A 6,440-nucleotide genomic window follows, 5' to 3' on the forward strand; every position below is an offset into this window, starting at 1 on the left:
GAGGACGTCAAACTTGTTTTTGCAGGGCATGTTGTGATGTGATATGGTTAAGACGTGATGAGATATAAATTGTTGTATAAGATGATCATGTTTTGTTAAAGTTATCGGCAACTGGCAGGAGTCTTATGGTTGTCTCTTTATTGCATAAGATGCAAGCGCCATATAATTGCTTTACTTTATCGCTATGCGATAGCAATAGTTGCAAAAGCAATAGTTGGCGAGACAACCGTGTGACGACACGTTGATATAGATCAAGATGATGGAGATCATGGTGTCATGCCGGAGACGATGGAGATCATGACGGTACTTTGGAGATGGAGATCAAAGGCACAAGATGATGATGGCCATATCATGTCACATATTTTGATTGCATGTGATGTTTATCTTTTATGCATCCTATTTTGCTTAGTACGACAGTAGCATTATGAGATGATCCCTTACTAGAATTTCAAGGTATAAGTGTTCTCCCTGAGTATGCGTCGTTGCGACAGTTCGTCATGCCGAGACACCACGTGATGATCAGGTGTGATAAGCTCTACGTTCACATACAATGGGTGCAAGCCAGTTGTGCACACGCAGAATACTCGGGTCAAACTTGACGATCCTAGCATATGCAAATATGGCCTCGGAACACTGAGACCGATAGGTCGAGCGCGAATCATATAGTAGATATGATCAACATGGTGATGTTCACCATTGAAAGCTACTCCATCTCACGTGATGATCGGACATGGTTTAGTTGATATGGATCACGTGATCACTTAGATGATTAGAGGGATGTCTATCTAAGTGGGAGTTCTTAAGTAATATGATTAACTGAACTTAAATTTATCATGAACTTAGTCCTGATGGTATTTGCATATCTATGTTGTAGATCAATTGCTCGCGTATAGCTTCCCCATTTTATTTATGATATGTTCCTAGAGAAAACTATGTTGAAAGATGTTAGTAGCACTGATGCAGACTAGCTCCATGATCTGAGGATTATCCTCATTGCTGCACAGAAGAATTATGTCCTTGATGCACCGCTAGGTGATGGACCTATTGCAGGAGTAGATGCAAACGTTATGAACTTTTGGCAAGCTCGGTATGATGACTACTTGATAGTTTAGTGTGCCATGCTTTACAGCTTAGAACCGAGAATTCAAAAACATTTTGAATGCCATAGAGCATATAAGATGTTCCAAGAGCTGAAATTGGTATTTCAGACTCATGCCTGAGTCGAGAGGTATGAGACCTTTGATAAGTACTTTGCCTAAAAGATGGAGGAGAATAGCTCAACGAGTGAGCATGTGCTCAGAATGTCTGAGTACTACAATTTCTTGAATCAAGTGGGGGTTAATCTTCCAGATAAGATAGTGATTGACAGAGTTCTCTAGTCACTATCACCAAGTTACTGGAACTTCGTGATGAACTATAATATGTAAGGGATGACAAAAATGATTCCCGACCTCCTCGCGATGCTGAAATCAGTGAAGGTATAGATCAATAAAAGCATCAAGTGTTGATGGTTGACAAGACCACTAGTTTCAAGTAAAAGGGCAAGGGAAAGAAAGGGAACTTCAAGAAGAATGGCAAGCAAGTTGCCACTCCCATGAAGAAGCCCAAAGCTATACCCAAGCCTGAAACTGAGTGCTTCTACTGCAAAGGAAATGGTCACTAGAAGTGGAACTGCCCTAGATACTTGGCGGATAAGAAGGATGGCAAAGTGAACAAAGGTATATTTGATCTACATGTTATTGATGTGTACTTTATTAGTGTTTATAGCAACCCCTCAGTATTTGATACTGGTTCAGTTGCTAAGAGTAGTAACTCGAAATAGGAGTTGCAAAATAAACAAAGGCTAGTTAAGGGCGAGGTGATGATGTGAGTTGGAAGTGATTCCAAGGTTGATAAGATCACCATCGCACACTCCCTTTACCTTCGGGGTTAGTGTTGAACCTAAAATAAATGTTATTTGGTGTTTGCGTTGAGCATAAATATGATTGGATCATGTTTATTGCAATGTTGTTATTCATTTAAGTCAAAGAATAAATGTTGTTTTATTTACATGAATAAAACCTTCTATGGTCATACACTCAATATAAATGGTTTATTGAATCTTGATCGTAGTAATACACATATTCATAATATTGAAGCCAAAAGATGCAAAATTAATAATGATAGTGCAACTTATATGTGGCACTATCGTTTAGGTCATATTGGTGTAAAGCGCATGAAGAAACTCCATGCTGGTGGACTTTTGGAATCACTTGATCCTTGCAAACCATCCCTCATGGGCAAGATGACTAAGACTCCGTTCTTCGGAATAATGGAGCGAGCAACAGACTTGTTGGAGATAATACATATTGATGTGTACAGTCCAATGAGTGTTGAGGCTCGTGGCAGGTATCATTATTTTTGGACCTTCACAGATGATTTGAGCAGATATGGGTATATCTACTTGATGAAACATAAGCCTGAAACATTTGAAAAGTTCAAAGAATTTTAGAGTGAAGTAGAAAATCATCGTAACAAGAAAATAAAGTTTCTACGATCTGATCGCGGAAACAAATATTTGAGTTACGAGTTTGGTCTTCATTTGAAACAATGTGGAATAGTTTCGCAACTCACGCCACCTGGAACACCACAATGTAATGGTGTGTTCGAACGTCATAACCGTACTTTATTAGATATGGTGCAATCTATGATGTCTCTTACCGAATTACCACTATCATTTCGGGGTTATGCATTAGAGACAGCTGCATTCACGTTAAATAGGGCACCATCTAAATCTGTTGAGACGCCACCGTATGAACTATGGTTTAGCAAGAAACCAAAGTTGCCGTTTCTTAAAGTTTGGGGTTGCGATGCTTATGTGAAAAAGTTTCAACCTGATAGCTCAAACCCAAATCGAAGAAGTGCGTCTTCATAGGATACCCAAAAGAAACTGTTGGGTACACCTTCTATCACAGATCCGAAGGCAAGATGTTTGTTGCTAAGAGTGGATCCTTTCTAGAGAAGGAGTTTCTCTCGAAAGAAGTGAGTGGGAGGAAAGTAGAACTTGATGAGGTAATTGTACCTTCTCCCGAATTGGAAAGTAGTTCATCACAGAAATCAGTTCCAGTGATTCCTACACCAATTAGTGAGGAAGCTAATGATGATGATCATGAAACTTCAGATCAAGTTACTAACGAACCTCGCAGGTCAACCAGAGTATGGTCCACACCAGAGTGGTACGGTAATCCTGTTCTAGAAGTCATGTTACTAGACCATGACGAACCTACGAACTATGAGGAAGCGATGATGAGCCCAGATTCCGCAAAATGGCTTGAGGCCATGAAATCTGAAATGGGACCCATGTATGAGAACAAAGTATGGACTTTGATGGACTTGCCCAATGATTGGCAAGCCATAAAGAATAAATGGATCTTCAAGAGGAAGACGGACGCTGATAGTAGTGTTACTATCTACAAAGGTCGAATTGTCGAAAAACAGTTCTTGACAAGTTCAAGATGTTGACTACGATGAGACTTCCTCATTCGTAGCGATGCTTAAGTCTGTCTGAATCATGTTAGCAAATTGCCACATTTTATGAAATCTAGCAAATGGATATCAAAACTAGATTCCTTAATGGATTTCTTAAAGAAGAGTTCTATATGATGCAACCAGAAGGTTTTGTCAATCCTAAAGGTGCTAACAAAATGTGCAAGCTCCAGCGATCCATCTATGGACTGGTGCAAGCATCTTAGAGTTGGAATATATGCTTTGATAAGTTGATCAAAGCATATAGTTTTATGCAGACTTGTAGTGATGCCTGTATTTACAAGAAAGTGAGTGGGCGCACTACAGCCTTTCTAATAAGTATATGTGAATGACATATTGTTGATCGGAAATGATGTAGAAATTTCTGGAAAGCATAAAGGAGTGTTTGAAAGGAGTTTTTCAAAGAAAGACCTCGGTGAAGCTGCTTACATATTGGGCATCAAGATCTATAGAGATAGATCAAGACGCTTGATAAAGACTTTTCAATGATTACATACCTTGACGATTTTTGAAGTACTTTAAAATGGAACAGTCAAAGAAGGAGTTCTTGCCTGTATTGCAAGGTGGTGTAAAGTTGAGTAAGACTCGAAACACGACCACGGCAGAAAATAGAAAGAGAATGAAAGTCATTCCCTATGCCTCAGCCATAGGTTCTATAAAGTATGATATGCTGTGTACCAAACCTATTGTGTACCTTGCCATGAGTTTGGCAAGGGGATACGGTATTGATCCAGGAGTGGATCACTTGACAGCGGTCAACATTATCGTTAGAAGACTAACGAGATATTTCTCGGTTATGGAGATGATAAAGAGTTCGTCGTAAAGAGTTACACCGATGCAAGCTTTTACACCGATCTGGATGACTCTAAGTCTCGATCTAGATACATATTGAAAGTGGGAGCGATTAGCTCGAGTAGCTCCGTGCAGAGCATTGTAGACATAGAAAATTTGCAAAATACATACGGCTCTGAATGTGGTAGACCCATTGACTAAACTTCTCTCACAAGCAAAACATGATCACTCTTTGGGTGTTAATCACATAGCGATGTGAACTAGATTATTGACTCTAGTAAACCCTTTGGGTATTAGTCACATGGAGATGTGAACTAATCACATAAAGATGTGAACTATTGGTGTTAAATCACATGGCGATGTGAACTAGATTATTGACTCTAGTGCAAGTGGGACACTGAAGGAAATATGCCCTAGAGCCAATAATAAAGTTGTTATTTATATTTCCTTATATCATGATAAATGTTTATTATTCATGCTAGAATTGTATTAACCGGAAACTTAGTACATGTGTAAATACATAGACAAAACAGAGTGTCCCTAGTATGCCTCTACTTGACTAGCTCGTTAATCAAAGATGGTTAAGTTTCCTGACCATAGACATGTGTTGTCATTTGATGAACGGGATCACATCATTAGAGAATGATGTGATGGACCAGACCCATCCGTTAGCTTAGCATAATGATCGTTTAGTTTATTGCTATTGCTTTCTTCATGACTTATACATGTTCCTATGACTATGAGATTATGCAACTCCCGAATGCCGGAGGAACACGTAGTGTGCTATCAAACGTCACAATATAAGTGGGTGATTATAAATATGCTCTATAGGTGTCTCCGATGGTGTTTGTTGAGTTGGCATAGATCGAGATTAGGATTTGTCACTCCGATTGTCGGAGAGGTATCTCTGGGCCCTCTCGGTAATGCACATCACTATAAGCCTTACAAGCAATGTGACTTATGAGTTAGTTGCGGGGTGATGCATTACGGAACGAGTAAAGAGACTTGCCGGTAACGAGATTGAACTAGGTATGATGATACCGACGATCGAATCTCGGGCAAGTAACATCCCGATGACAAAGGGAACAACGTATATTGTTGTGCGGTTTGACCGATAAAGATCTTCATAGAATATATAGGAGCCAATATGAGCATCCAGGTTCCGCTATTGGTTATTGACCAGAGATGTGTCTCGGTCATGTCTACATAGTTCTCAAACCCATAGGGTCCGCATGCTTAACGTTCAATGACGATCGATATTATGAGTTTATGTGTTTTGATGTACCGAAGATAGTTCAGAGTCCCGGATGGGATCACGGACATGACGAGGAGTCTCAAAATGGTCGAGACATAAAGATTGATATACCGGATTACTATATTCGGACACCGGATGAGTTCCGGGGGTCACTGGATAATTATCGGTGTGCCGGGGGGTTATCGGAACCCCCGGGGGACTAATGGGCCAACATGGGCCTTAGTGGAGAGAGAGAGGGCCAGCCAAGGCAGGGCCGCGCGCCCCTCCCCCTCTAGTCTGAATTGGACTAGGGAAGGGGGGCGCCCCCTTTCCTTCTCTTCTCTTCCTCTCCTTCCTTCCCCCTTCCTTCTCCTAGTTGGACTAGGAAAGGGGGAGTCCTACTCCTACTAGGAGGAGGACTCCTCCCCTCCTTGGCGCGCCTCCAAGGGTCGGCCGACCTACCCCCTTGCTCCTTTATATACGGGGACAGGGGGGCCCGTAGGACACACAAGTTGATCATTGATCCCTTAGCCGTGTGCGGTGCCCCCTCCACCATAATCCACCTCGGTCATATCGTCGCAGTGCTTACGCGAAGCCCTGCGCCGGTGGCTACATCATCACCATCATCACACCGTCGTGCTGACGAAGCTCTCCCTCGACACTCAGCTGGATCGAGAGTTCATGCGATGTCACCAAGCCGAACGTGTGCAGATCACGGAGGTGCCGTACTTTCGGTACTAGGATTGGTCGGATCATGAAGACGTACGACTACATCAACCGCATTGTCATAACGCTTCCGCTTACGGTCTACGAGGATACCTGGACAACACTCTTCCCCTCTCGTTGCTATGCATCACCATGATAGATCTTGCGTGTGTGTAGGAAAACT

The sequence above is a fragment of the Triticum dicoccoides genome, chromosome 5A, assembly GCF_002162155.2.
Source record: "Triticum dicoccoides isolate Atlit2015 ecotype Zavitan chromosome 5A, WEW_v2.0, whole genome shotgun sequence".
Taxonomy (NCBI): domain Eukaryota; kingdom Viridiplantae; phylum Streptophyta; class Magnoliopsida; order Poales; family Poaceae; genus Triticum; species Triticum dicoccoides.